This window comes from Amblyomma mixtum, chromosome 2 (assembly GCF_055824585.1).
Source record: "Amblyomma mixtum isolate Tamu chromosome 2, ASM5582458v1, whole genome shotgun sequence".
Classification (NCBI taxonomy): domain Eukaryota; kingdom Metazoa; phylum Arthropoda; class Arachnida; order Ixodida; family Ixodidae; genus Amblyomma; species Amblyomma mixtum.
Genome location: NC_143013.1, coordinates 283,325,242 through 283,340,244, shown reverse-complemented (window position 1 = coordinate 283,340,244; position 15,003 = coordinate 283,325,242). Strand labels below are relative to the sequence as shown.

Below are 15,003 nucleotides of genomic sequence, written 5' to 3'. Positions count from 1 at the left end.
CAGACAGATCAGGCGTGTAGGCTGGCGAAGCCAGGGCCGCGAAGGCACGAGTCCGCTCACCGGTGTGCCGTCGGCACCGGCAGTGATAACGATAATCTCGGCGAACGGGAAGTTGTTGCTGACATTCAGTCCGCCATCGTAGCGAGCTGTAAACCTGTAAACAGAGCAGCAGATGAGGAAGGCCAGAAGCTCGCGACTGTCGTCAAACTTGACGACGTCTGTGTGTGCGTGTCACATGGTTTCGTGCGCACGCTAATGACTACGGCGATTCTACATTCAAGCGGATTTTCAGGACTGTCGCCTGTCGACCACAATTCCCCGCGGATGCCTGACGGTCTCGTCTGACGCAGGTATACACTCCGTGAGTCTAGTGCTGCATGCGGTGGGTGGTTGTGTGCTGTGGGGGCTGGTTAAGTTGCTTAGGGCTTTAGAGTCGTAAGACAGAACCGGCCTGACACTAAGTCGCAAGCAACGCAGCTACCTTTGTCACCTTATGACCGGTTGTTGTCGTATTGTCTGAGCGTGCCATGCATGAATCTGCTGAAGATGCACTGCAAAGCAGATGCACTTTTTATCCCTGCATCCCTGGTATTGCAGGGCACCGCTACATCACGTATCAAGACGTATGTCTTCCTGCGCTTCAGCAACAGTTCATGCTCATCGCAAACAAAGAAAAAAAGACAGAAGGAGTCGTAGGAGAGGTGGCGTGATGCCTGGCATGTTCAGTGGCGATTAGTTCCGGCAGCGTCTTTTAAAATCGCGGCATAAAAAGGAAAAATGCTGAGTTTGCGACCTGCGCGTTGTGCTGCCGGTGAATGAACGATACAAAGCGGATCGTATGGCAGCAATGCCTGCGCGAAAGTGTCTTTTTGCAGACAAACGGCTGCCCTCGGCGATCGCCTTTGTGAGCTAATTATCTTGTCAATGCATGTCGCAAGGGACGTTGTCCTCAGTACATCGGTCGTGTTCACTATGCTTTGACAATAAAGATCGCAGACCTCATCCCCCAGCACTGTTCTGTCAAGCTTTATGCTGTGGCGAGTACAGTCGAATACAACTCATGAACGAAGCTCTGCTTTTCTCTGTCAAAAGATCCCCTTCCAGCATACAGCGTCGGCCGATTCTCATGAGCATGCTAGCGGGCAATGCAGGGAGTGGCCGATGAAACGGGATAGTCCTTTCTTTCCATGGTTGGATATAGTCCCATCCCTGTTACCTGTACTGTCACGCCACTCCCTGCATTGTCACGCTAGCAGGTTAATCAGAATCGGCAGACGCCATTGTCTGGAAGGGGATCTTTTGACCGAGGAAAGCCGCTTCGTTCTTGAGTTGTATCCGACGTGATCCAACGCGGGCCTAAGCATCGTGAGCTGACAACGATGCCGTCCTCCTCGCGACGACGCGGCACGGACTCTAGACACCGGCGACGTCTCCGTTTGTTTTGGGAAGGAAGGGTCCATCCCCACCTCGCCTGCAAGTAATTTTGGCAGGGCGCCCACAACAGAGCGGGACTGCGTCAGCAGGACTGCGTCGGGGAAAACAAATGCCCCAATCTTCCCTGTACTGAGAACGGCGGCGGCATTGGGGGGAAGAGTGTATTTTCCTACGGATCGCTGGGGGCAGAAGACGGCGACTTGTTCGGAGGCGGTGAACTTCCTAGAAGCGGTGCTCCAACTTGATCCTGTTCATCGGCCGGTTCCAGCGGGGCCTGCTTGGCCTCATGGTGCTTATGGAAAACATCCGTCGCCGCCAGAAGTGCTAGCAGAACTGCTGCGAGAGGGCACCGGTATCGCCTCTTCCTGTTGGCAGCCCCTCTAGACCTTAAGTGCTGGTTTATAAGTTCATTACGGTTAAACACCCAAAAGAGACTGAGGCTATGAGGGACGCCGTAGTGAAGGGCTCCGGAAATTTCGACCGCTTGGGGTTCTTTAACGTGCACTGTCATCGCACAGTACACGGGCCTATAGAATTTCGATGGAGGCGAAATTCGACCACCGCGGCCGGGATCGAACCCGCGTATTTCGGGAGAGCATCCGAGTGCCATAACCACTGAGCCACCGCAGCGGCAGGCCTCAAGTGCGTCCAGCCATTTGGACACATGGGAGTGAGTGAGTGAGTGAGTGAGTGAGTGAGTGGTGAGCGAGTGAGTGAGTGAGTGAGTGAGTGAGTGAGTGAGTGAGTGAGTGAGTGAGTGAGTGAGTGAGTGAGTGAGTGAGTGAGTGAGTGAAAAACCTTTATTGTCCAACAGAATGAGACTACCTCATCCAGACCTCCCCCGTCCTATACTCTCAGTTGAGGGAGGAGGATCAGGAGAGATCCAGCCGCATGGGGTAGTCGCGTCAGATGCTGGCCAGGATCTTCTGTATCCCGGCGGCCTCTTCAGCCAGTCGGACGGCGGTGAGCTGGAGCCCAGGGTCCGAGCTCCGGAGCAAGGTCTCCCAGGCGTCTCTACTATTAATGTTGTTTGCCCTGCCTGGGGATTAACTACACTCCCATGTTATGTGGTCGAGGGACTCTCTCGCTCCGCACTTCTTGCATTTATCGTCCTCTATTTCTGGAATAATATGTTTGCATAGAATTGGGTGTGGGTAAACATCTGTTTGTAGACGCCTCCACGCCACCGCCTGTTGATTGTTGAGTGTTATGCTAGGCGGGGGAAAGTACCTGCGATGTTGTCTGTAATATTATGTAACTTCCTGACAGGAGATTCTGGACACATGGGAAGCAGCTGCACTGAGGACAACGGGCCGTATAAAACTCAGTCGTACGGCAGACTGTAATATGCTTTTCAAACTGCTGTAAATATATAAAACAAACTGTGCAGCCTTCTTCAGCGCCCTCCGGCTCTGGAAATAGTCCGTCTCCAGCCGCCTCGTTCCTGATCCAAGCACGCAAGCTGGAGCATAACTCGCAGCCCGGGTCACAACAGCGCAGAGAATACGCGTCGAATAGCTCAACGGCAATGGAACCTTCTTGGTCGTTCATCTGGCATCATAAAACCAGATTTTAGTACCGGACTGCGCTCCGACGAAGTTTGATTGTCCACCGCTTTTCCATAGTAATAGGCTGGCAGTTTCGCATATTGATTCAATCGACTTGGCGATGTTGGCGGTTGCGTACGGCCCGCGATGTAACAGTATATGACAGATGTTGGTTTTTGTGCGTTTCTTCATTGCGTTTCTTCAGGAAACCAGCCGTACCGCTGCTCGCAAACCTAACGCAAATGCTCTAGCGTATGGCTTAACTGATTTTACACTCTCTTCGCGGCCCGTCGGCCGCTGGGTATGAGACCGTGCTTCACGGTGTGTGTACGCCGGCTGAGGATAGCGGTTGCCCTGTGGCCACCCTAGCATGTAACACGCGGTCCCTGCCGCCAATTTTCACAGCTGCGCTAATGTCAGTCCGAGTCACATGATCAAGCATGGGTGTTTGCGTGCGGCGGTACATCATGGAGAACTGTCACATTTGATATATTGCTCGGTGGCCCGGATCACGCATGCTCATGCTCTCACAAACATACGCACACACAAACGCTGTTCTGGAGCCTGCCACGAGCTTCACGCCCAAGACAAAGTTCCCAGGTTCGCCTATGCGCCCGGTGACGTTACGGCGAGCTCGGCGCGTTCTTCGCTCTGAACGTAATCAAACTGGCCGCGTAGAAAAAAAGTGTGATGTGTTACTAACTGCTCGCCTCTCGACGAGCAGTCTTGTTCGTCGTACTTTCATGCGCGAAATGGGCTACCGGCGCGCCAGGCCGCGTATGTGAAAAGACTTGGCCGTCCAGTCCGGTAGTCGCATAGTGCCTGTCACGCGCTCCGGGTCCGGTTTCCTGATGGAAGCGCAGACTGGCATCTCGATCGTATTCCGTCTGGGAACTTCAGCCGCGTAGAGGTGCGAGCCGTGTGAAAGAAAGCGGTTGGTTTGGCTCGAGAGCCCATTCGCTTCTACTTAATCGTCGAATTGAAAAGACATTCAGAGTTCATGTACCATAAAAAAGAAATAAGTATATGCTGCGTATTTTGACTTATAGACTAAGCGTTGACTACGTGGTAATGAACTTTCTTTTCGCATTGCTTTGGCCTCTATAGGCGGTTGCATTTGCTATACACTTCTGTGGAGGCTTGATGGACTGTGTACACTGACACAGCTGCCGACCCAATGCACTATCGATAGCAAAAGCTGATTGGACGCGAATGTGCGAAAAGCAAAAAAAAAAAATTATTTCATTGCAGTCCCGTAATCCAGCCGCCTCAAATTTGCCAGGGTATGAGGGCACGTGAATTCTTTGTCCACTGCTAACAAAACCACGCGACTGTGTTGATTTGGTCGCGAGGCAGAACCACAGTACAATGTTTTCCGAGAAAACGCGTTCGGTAAACTTCTGCTCCCCATCGTACATCATGATTAATCGAGTGACTGAGGCAGGAAAGATAGTTTTGGGTATTATGTAACAACCTTTTGCCCTGCACTGAGACGTGAAGTAATTGCATGGACGCATATTCATTTGGGTCTTCGATAGCGCTGACGATAGCGTATCGCTGGACAGCTTGCGATGAAGGCCATATAGGCTTGGCGTGTAGTCTTGTCTTAACAAATAGGGGGAAAATGGTTAGCGGCCGCGTCGGGTATCAGACACTGATACCTGTTGTTGCTGTCTTTCCAAGCGGGCGTACTGCCAACATGCCGGCGCTCCTGTCTGATATGGCGTGGAGAGTGTTATCACAGCGACACGCGCATGATGATAGCTTCAGCTATTTCTATTCTCTGTGCTCTAAGAACTGACATGCAGTTTCTCCCTGCTTCTTTAACTAACGCCGCTCGCCATTTTTATTATTTCCCTCTCCTCCTCCCCTTGAAGGTCTGTGCAGCGGCAGACCTGAGGAAACTTAATTTCGCGACTCAGAACATCAAATGTGAATTTTCTGCAATGTACACAATTTTACACGCATTTCCTACAAACCTTCGCAACAGTCGCAAATTTCAACACCGAAGCACCAGTATTTGTGAAATAAACACTCTATGGATCACAGAATCCATTTTCTTTTTTCATATCCACATGTCAGAAATCCGAAAAAAAAAAAGACTATACAGGGTCTGTTCTGAAAGTAGTAGGACTGGTTTTTTCCTGGGCGAACGGGCGGACGAAAGGCAATCTGCGCGTGCAGGATCGTTGAAGGGGGATATTGGGAATGCTGGGGAAAATCGGCAGTCGGCTCTCGGCCGTTGAAGAGAGCAGGTCGCTTGTACTGTGAGCCCCTGTCGAAATGTCTCGTCACGCAGAATCATAGAGCATTTACTGCATCAGCGATACGCGATCAAATTTTGTGTAAACCTTGATAAAACGGGCAAAGAGATTCACGACATGCTTAAGGATGCCTACGGTGACGCTGCCATGGGTAGATCAGGCGCTTTTTGAGTGACACAAGCTGTTCCGAGAAGGTCAGGAAAGAGTGAAAGACGACGACCGCTCCGGACGCCCTTCGACCAGCAAAACGAACGGAAATGTGCAGCAAGTGAAACATTTACTGCACAGTGATTGTAGGATGAGTATCAGAATGATTGCTGATGATTTGAGCACTCCTCAAACCCAAGTTTTTGAGATCGTGACAGAAAACTTAGCCATGAGGAAAGTGTGCGCGAAGTTGGTGCCGGGATATTGTCAGAGGAGAAAAAGCCAACCGGAAAGCGATCTGCCAGGATCTTCTTCATCATGTGAATGAGGATCCAGATTTTTTGCCCAGCACAAGGCGGCAACGCTGCCTCAGTCCCGCTACAGCCCCGACTTGGCCCTGCCAGACTTTTTTCTATTCCCGAGAATAAAATCGACGCTCAAGGGGAAACATCACGGATCGGTAGAGGCGGTTCAACAGGCCGTGACGAGGGAGCTAAGCAGTATTCCGGTCCAGGCGTTCCTGCATGGGGGCGTACGAAAACTGGAAAACTCATACACCAGCGCGTAGGTGCGGAAGGGTGCTACTTTGAAAAACTCTAATCGTTTGCACTATTCTCTTGAGTAAATTTTGTTAAAAAAATTGAGTCCGACTACTTTCAGAACAGACCCTGTATTACGTGTCGCAGAATCTGTGTACAAAACTAGGTCGAATAATGTGCTGCCAGGCCACTGTTTTAAGAAATATTTACCGCATTAGGAAAAGCACTTTGCATATGAACAGATCAGAATCCGTCTGCAACAAGTCAGTGCTAGCTGTCGCTCCCTGGAAAAGAAAAAAAAATATTATGGGGGCACTTTGACGATAAAGTGCGCGAGGCGAAAGCCTTTTCGCGCCGATTTGACTGCCTCAATTGCTGACTGCTGAACTGTTGAGACGCTTCCTTTCCTTGTCTTTCGATTTCTTGGTGTTTGGAGAATCGGTAGGTGAGCGAGCCACCCAACTGGCATCTCGTGATTCCCGTTGTCGCTCTGCAGCGCGAGCGCGCTCGGCTGTTGGCGAAACCGGAGGACGCTTGGTAGGCATCCGTCTGGCGCGACACGACGGTGGCGCCCTGAAGGCGGCAAGCGCATGCGCAGTAGGGAGCGGCGCGGGCGCCGCCAACTTTTCGCGGACGGATGGACAGCGATGAGCCATTAAAGGCTTTCGACTTAAAAAATGGCTGAGGCTTAACTTGGTTAAGCCTGGAGAATGCGAAGCATCATCGTGTCGCGTAATTTGGAGGCGCGCAACCACAGCGACGGCGCGAGGTGGGCCCCCGTTTCTCCACTGTCGTGACGTCATCGTGTCACGTGCTGTGACGTCATGTATCACGTGATTTGGAGGCGCACAACCACAGCGACGGCGCGAGGTGGGCCCCCGTTTCTCCACTGTCGTGAAGTCATCGTGTCACGTGGTGTGACGTCGTTGTCGTGACGTCATCGTGTCACGTGGTGTGACGTCGTGTCACGTGATTTGGAGGCGCACAACCACAGTGACGGCGCGAGGTGGGCCCCCGTTTCTCCACTGTCGTGACGTCATCGTGTCACGTGGTGTGACGTCATGTATCACGTGATTTGGAGGCGCATAACCACGGTGAAGGGCTGAAGTGGTAGCTAAAGTAGTATGCTTCGCATAAAAGCTGCGAGTTCGCCATGCGCATAGTTGTGTGCATTGCGCCCGAAAGGTTTAATGGATTTGCTTTGCACAAGGTAAAATAAAAAATTGCAAATTGTTTTTCTGAGGAAAGGAAATGACGCAGTAACTGCCACATATCTCTGTGGACACTCGAACCGCGCCGTAAGGAAAGAGATAAAGGAGGAAGTGAAAGAAGAAAGGAAGAAAGACGTGCCTTAGTGGAGACATCGCACAGCACACGGGCGGCTCTATCGAAATGTAAAAGGCGCCCGTGTGCTGTGCGATGTCAGTGCAGGTGAAAGATCCCCAGGTGGTCGAAATTATTCCGGAGACCTCCACTACTGCACCTCTTTCTCTCTTCTTTCACTTCCACCTTCCTCCCTTCCCTTACGGCACGGTTCAGGTGTCCACCGAGATATGTGAGACAGTTACTGCGTCCTTTATCCCTTCCCTTACGGCGTTGTTCGGGTGCCCACCGAGATATGTATAAAATGTTCCGCAATGTAGACGCAGTGACGCGATGGTTTGGTTTACGGGGTTTAACGTCCCAAAGCGACTAAGGCTATGAGAGACGCCGTAGTGAAGGGCTCCGGAAATTTCGACCACCTGGGGTTCTTTAACGTGCACTGACATCGCACAGTACACGGGCCTCTAGAATTTCTCCTCCAAAGAAATTCAACCGCCGCGGCCGGGATCGAACCCACGTCTTTCGGGTCAGCAGCCGAGCACCATAACCACTGAGCCACCGCGGCGGCCGCAGTGTGCTTCTTGTCTCATTTGGCAAGATTTCAACGAGGTGCGTCGAAGAGAAAAAAGGGGGACGGGGTTGTTCAGATAAAGCTGTGCGAAAGTATGGTCGAAAGCTGGTGCTATTAAGCGAGTGGACTGGATTATGGGATATAGCTGCCTTTTATATTTGATTAATTTGTTATCTTCCGACTGATAATTCTAGAAACAATGCGAATGTCCCTAATAGCCGCGCCTGTGAGGCGCATGGCATTCCTTTCAGAGCAGTTCTGACGTGGTATCTGTCTTAAAGGGCCACTGACCAGGGTCCGGACATTTTGAAAAACAAGCCCACTGCATAGATGAGGCATCGAAGATAACCTCTGCAAAATACTAGAGCCATGCGCGCCCCGAAAAGCTGCGAAAATTCAAATCAAAGCCCGTTCGTTCTTTCCTTCCTTCAAAAACGGGCCCGGCCCACTACTCTGCACCCCGCTGACGTCAAGGGGGGCTACTTTCGCTAAAGGCACTCCATTGGTGCATCGTTCTGACTGACGGGAGAAGGTTGGGCGTAGCCTTGGCGTCGCGTCGTCTGCACAACGCTTTCCGCAGCGCCTTCTGTTCTGGCTCATGCCTACAAACCCGCATGAAGGAACAAAAAAAAAAAAAAAACTGCGGAGGGAGCGTGCGGCGACAGCCTTGAACCCTAGCCATAAAAAGTAAAAAAACAGTAAAACTGAGGGAGTTGGCTCGCCCCCCCCCCCCCCCCCCCCCCCCGCCGTGATCCCGTCACGAGACGCTCTGCGTGCGCGCTCCCTTCTCAGTTTCTTTTCTTCTATGCGAGCCCCCCAAAACAAGGTTTTAATTAGTAGTGCAGCAGAGCCTTTCCCTCGCTCGCCCACTTTACCGCTCCGCACACATACCGCTTATCTTTCGTGCATCTTGCGTACGCCTTGACTCCAATGAATGACATATGCTTTGGAGCGGAGAAAAGACACAAACACACAGAACACAAACACGCATGGAGAAAAGCAAACGGGCGGTTGCCGGGTCCGCGCTTCGCCGTGTGTTTCGAACACAACCGACTTCCGCCCCTCCGCTCGTGAAACGGTGGGGAGGCCTAAAAGAAAATGAAAAGGTGGCTCGTTAACTGGGAATGACAAACAGATGTATGAAAGGATGCGCTCGCTAACAAGTCTAGGTGGTCGAGCCGATCGCGCCTCTCGATCGTTCAGTGTGCGGAGAAAATGCAAAAACCAAGATAAGAATTATATTGAAGGCGGGGCCATGACGTCGCCCTGTGACGCACTCCACAGACACCACGCCTCCGGCTTACACCGGAGAAGGAAGGGGTGATTTTGCCTTGCCGAGCCTACTCGACGAGGAGCGGGAGAGAAAAATTTCGAGGAGGGAATGGAAGGAGAGGAGGCTCGCTCAAAGTGAGGTAGAGAGTGTCTGCTGGCCGCGGGTGGGCAGGGGGCCTTTAAAGCGATAGCTTTATGGCTCCCGTTCACTGGAAAAGGCGGTATCGGTGTTGTGGCCGGAAACCCACGTCACGCGTTGACGTCTGCTATGAAAATAATTGAAAAGAGAATTTGTAATGTGTATTAAAGTTAGGCACACGTCCGTAAAGAAAAATTTGCATAAAATTCAGTCGTGATTCGAACCCATCATCCTGGGGTCGTCCGCTACCGACTGGGACATGGTGTTAGAATAGCTTAGGTTTGGACCACGAGGGCGCGCTTGTGTGTTAACGTAAAGTAGCATCTTACGAGTGTATGCTAATGAGTGTGTGCTACTAGAGAAGCTTAAAGTACGTTATTAATAATTAGGCGAGTAGAAAGTGGACGTTGGCGTTTCATACCCTCTTGGCTTGAAGAGGCACTGTGCGCCTGCATGCGACGGCCACCGCAAAACCGCCGTGATCTGACGTACACCGCTTCCCCCATAGATGGCGAGCGGGCAGCATAAATTTGTGCGGAACCTGCTTCCGGATGAAACGTTCCTTGGTAGCCATGCGATCATGTGTGCAAGTAGAGCGACTACTAATCATATGAGCACATAGAAGCAACATTAATTATGTGCGTAAACTGCAATGTGAAAGAGTTCAAAGACAAGAATGTGGAAACTGTGTTATGATAATTGTGATAAATGTGTGGGTGCGTACAAAACACAGGTATTGTGTGCGAAAAGAAACCATTGAAGAGAGCCATTAACGCTATCGCTTTATACCCTTAAAGGCGGAGCTTAAGCGTCCCATAATTTTTTTTGAACGGGTATATAGTTGTTTTAGTTTATTAATGCGAAAGCATTATATGGCTGTTCGACACGAAAACCAGGCATCGTCCGAAAAGTGCCGTTACAAAACTGCGAGAGATCTCCAACCAAATCTTTCTCATTTATACATCCAGTTATCAAACCGAAAACCGGCAATTCTGTCAAAATCTTTAGTTTTCACCGGGAGTTTCTATAGCCTGAAAATCATTTCGAACATTTTGTGTCACGCTCCCAAGATGACGCTCTAAATTCAGTAACTGTAAAGCCCCTTTAAGTAACTGTAGTAGGATACAACTTATAAAAGCAGCAGTTATTAACATTGGGCCGCGGTCCGCGGCGTCTTCTATAACTCCGCTGGCCAATCGCAACTGTAAACGAAATCAGTTTTTCAATGTTTGACTATATCAAACAATCAACAAATCAAAATTCTAGAGTTTATAATTTTTTCTTGTAGAGGTCTGCAAACATCATCCTCATCATCATCAGCCTGACTACGCCCACTGCAGGGCAAAGGCCTCTCCAATTAACCCTGTCCTTCGCCAGCCGCGGCCACCATATTCCCGAAAATTTCTTAATCTCATCCGCCCACCTAACTTTCTGCCGCCCCCTGCTACGCTTGCCTTCTCTTGGAATCCACTCCGTTACCCTTAGGGACCAGCGGTTATCTTGCCTTCACATTACATGCCCTGCCCAAGCCCACTTCTTCCTCTTGATTACAACTAGGATATCATTAACGCGCGTTTGTTCTCTCACCCACTCCGCCCGCTTCCGATCTCTTAACGTTACACCTATCATTTTTCTTTCCATAGCTCGCTGCGTTGTCCTTAACTTAAGCTGAACCCTCTTTGTTAGCCTTCACGTTTCTGCCCCATAGGTGAGTACCGGTAAGATACACCTGTTGTATACTTTTCTCTTGAGGGATATTGGTAAACTGCCGTTCATGATCTAAGATAACCTGCCATAAGCGCTCCACCCCATTCTTATTCTTCTAGTTATTTCCCTCTCATGATCCGGATCAGCTGTCACTACCTGCCCTAAACAGACATATTCTCTTACTACTTCCAGCACCTGGCTACCGATTGCGAACTGCAGTTCCCTTGCTAGGCTGTTGAACATTACTTTGGTTTTCTGCATGTTAATTTTTAGCCCCACCGTTCTGCTCTGCCTGTCTAACTCATTGATCATGCTTTGCAGTTCATGTCCTGAGTGACTTAGCAAGGCAATGTCACCAGCGAATCGCAAATTACTTAGATATTCTCCATTCACTCTTATCCCTAACTGTTCCCATGCACGAATGACGCAAAACTCGATGTAAAGGCACCAAAAGCCCCTAATGCTATATCGCATTCCCAACACATAATGTAATTAGGGGTCCCCTTGATTTTTTTCTTCTGTTGAACTTATTTCGTCATGTACATTGCCATTCCCATGTGCAGCACTTCCGCGTCTTTTTGACACTTCGCTTAGAGTGAAAATATTCAGCATCAGAGCAACCATTTCAAGCACACAACAGCCTTTGAGCTGGACCTCGCTACCGTTAGAAGCGCTTGATCTATTAGAATGAGGCCTAGGGGGCCGAAGCAAGCGGTCAGCTCCAAGGTGGCAATAAAACGCCCCCCTATTACAAGTATCGAGGGAACAACCCTGAGCACAGGTCTAAGAGACCCCTTCCAAAAGAAACAGCTTCGACATGATAAAATAAGTGAATTGCATTTAAGACACGAGCACTTAAACATGTTTTCAACATTAAGATGACATAAACAGACTATGAGTAATGCATAAAAGCGTCCAGTCCTCAAGGAACACTGTTTACCAATACGGGCACCTCTCTTTAACTGCGATAGTTAAACTCAGAGCTCCAAAGATATATGAATTTCACGCAATGCAGCAGATCGCAACCCAACCGTAATAAACCAACAAAAAAACGCAAAATGCACACCACACCTAAGAACTGCAAAGCCTCTTCAGGCGCACTATCAGAGTATCCTGTCTTAGGGAGCGCTGCCCAGCACAATACTCATTTTTAACTTCCCGATAACCAGCACTTTCACTCTAACTGGCATTTCCTCCCGCCCCCAAGCCATCAGCCTCCTTTTGTGATACATTCATTGATCGCAACCTCGCCTCCATTCGCTTCGACAGCACCAAAACTATTCGAAACCCCAGACAGCTAAAATACGGAACACGATATAATAAAAAATATATAAATAGTAAAGACTACAAAATGCCTGAACTGTAATGTCCCTTATTCTTTCTCGGCAAAAGATAAATTAGCATCAGCATAACAAACCTATCGGGGGGGGGGGGGGGGGGGGAGAAGTAACTATCTTCTGAGGTCCTCTCCGGAAATTTTGCCGCCGTTTTGAAGTGAACGTGAGGCACTACTTCTATAGATCAGCGACACGGACGTGATTTCAACGCACGAAGTTTACTTGCGAAATTGGCCGGGAATGGCGACACTTGTATTACGGATGTGGGAATCCTGGCTTTCCGCCGTTGCCTTTGCGCGGCCGTGCCGGCTTCCCGCGTTGTTTCTCCTCTTTCCCTTGCTCCCGCCTCAGGCGGTGGAGAGGCGGCTAGGTGACTAATCACTGTCATTTGGCCACAGCTCCGCCCCGGCTCCCCAACGGCCTTTGCCATTGGCGCCTTTTGGCGGGAATTCGGGACCCGCTACGGGCGGCCGCGCACTGCGCGACCGTCCGAGCGGGGCCCAGAGAGAGAGATCCCTCCGAGACAGCGTAAGGTGCGTACGCTACTGTTTTGTCCGTGCCGGCCGTTGCCGTTCGGACCAGTGCTTACTCGAGCTCGCCCGCACGTGTCCTCTGACCTGCAGCGGCTCGAGCCTGTCACTCGGGGTCCAGCGACCTCAGACAGGCGTACCTTGCGTTGATTGCCCACTCTCTCTCGCAACCGGCCCAACGGTCGACACGAGAGAGAGATCACAGCACTGCCGCGGGGACATTCTCCTGCAGCGGCGTGCTAGCAGCGCGCATTGCTCGAGTCGCTTCGTGCGCGCAGCGGAGCCTTGCTCCTCGCGCGCCCCCGGGACGGGGTGACTATTGAGTGTTTGTGTATCTGCTAGAGGACGACGTGAATAGACGTCTCCTTTGTGAACTTGGAGGCCTATTTCTTTGCGGCGAATCGCTCTCCTCCCAGCGGAGGTTGAGTGCACCGCGTCGGTGTCCCAGTGTGTGTGTGGTGACGGCTGATCGGGGCCCTTGGCTCGCGCGAAGCTCGAACCCGCGGTGGGTGGTGGCCTGTGTCCACTTAGAAACCCACACGGTTTTTGTTATTTTCTAGGTTAGAATAACTCTAATTTTGGTTAGAGTGGTCTCATCATCGTCAGAATACCGTACTCTTCCAATGCAGGACTACTTCAGTTTGTCCTCAGTGACCCTTTAATGACAAAACTTCCCACGGCACTTTTCGCAAAATATTTTGTAAGATGCCTTGCCTAAAGTGCCTTTTTCTGTTGCTCACTTGCCCATCCATATCTCTGTTGTAGTCGGATACAACTAAAGTGTGCAGTGAAGCTGAACAGTTTCGGTCCGGGGTCGCCAACCTTTTCTGCCGTCTCATGCCGCTTTTGATGAATTATCCTTTGTAATTCCGCGCTGACGCTACTTCGTGCGACGCTTTGTTGGTGTGTTCTTCACCCCATTATGCAGTGCCCTTTGACAGCTTAAAGGGCCCTTGCCCACCCCAGGGCAGCAGACACTCTCTACCTCTCTTTGAGCGAGCCTCCTCTCCTTCCATTCCCTCCTCGAAATTCTTCTCTCCCGCTCCTCGTCGAGTAGGCTCGGCAAGGCAAAATCACCCCTTCGTTCTCCGACGTAAGCCGGATGCGTGGTGTCTGTGGAGTGCGTCACAGGGTACGTCATGGCCCCGCCTTCAGTAGAAATCTTTTCTTGGTTTTTGCTGCTGGAACTGTTCGAGGGGAGGGGGGGGGCGCTGCGGGCGCGCACACTGAACGATCGAGAGGCGCGATCGGCTCGACCACCTAGACTTGTTAGCGAGCGCATCCTTTCATACATCTGTTTGTCATTCCCAGTTAGCGAGCCACCTTGTCATTTTTTTTTAGGCCTCCCCACCGCTTCACGAGCGGAGGGGCGGAAGTCGGTTCTGTTCGAAACACACGGGGAAGTGCGAGCCCGGCAACCGCCCGTTTGCTTTTCTTCATGTGTGTTTGTGTTCTGTGTGTTTGTGTCTTTTCTCCGCTCCGAAGCCCATGTCGTTCATTGGAGTCAAGGCGTACGCAAGATGCACAAAGGATAAGCGGTGTCTGTGCGGAGCGGTCAAGTGGGCGAGCGAGGGAAAGGCTCTGCTGCACTACTAATTAAAACCTTGTTTTGGGGGGCTTGCATAGAAGAAAAAAAACTGAGAAGGGAGCGCGCACGCAGAGCGTCTCGTGACGTGATCACTGCGGGGGGGCGAACCAACTCCCTCAGTTTTACTATTTTTTTACTTTTTATGGCTAGGGTTCAAGGCTGTCGCCGCACGCTCCCTCCGCAGTTTTTTTTTTTTTTTGTTCCTTCATGCGGGTTTGTAGGCATGAGCCAGAACAGAAGGCGCTGCGGAAAGCGTTGTGCAGACGACGCGACGCCAAGGCTACGCCCAACCTTCTCCCGTCAGTCAGAACGATGCACCAATGGAGGAGTGCCTTTAGCGAAAGTAACCCCCCATGACGTCAACGGGGTTCAGAGTAGTGGGGCGGGCCGTTTTTGTTGAAGGAAAGAACGTCGGGCTTTGATTTGAATTTTCGCAGCTTTTCAGGGCGCGCATGGCTCTAGTATTTTGCAGAGGTTATCTTCGATGCCTCATCTATGCAGTGGGCTTGTTTTTCAAAAATGTCCGGACCCTGGGCAGTGGCCCTTTAAGGGAATAATAAAACGTTTTATGGTTATGATGACTGTATGGTGACAGCGAGATTAAA

General features: G+C 50.8%; 1 protein-coding gene across 1 annotated transcript in view; it reads left to right on the top strand.

The window, feature by feature from the left end:
- LOC149364252 (E3 ubiquitin-protein ligase MIB2-like) overlaps positions 1-15,003 on the top strand; it is a 75,066-nt gene continuing 60,063 nt past the window's right edge. The window contains exon 1 of the mRNA XM_089574195.1: positions 1-350. The gene's annotated coding sequence lies outside the window, so the exon portion shown is untranslated. The remainder of the gene's footprint in view (positions 351-15,003) is intronic.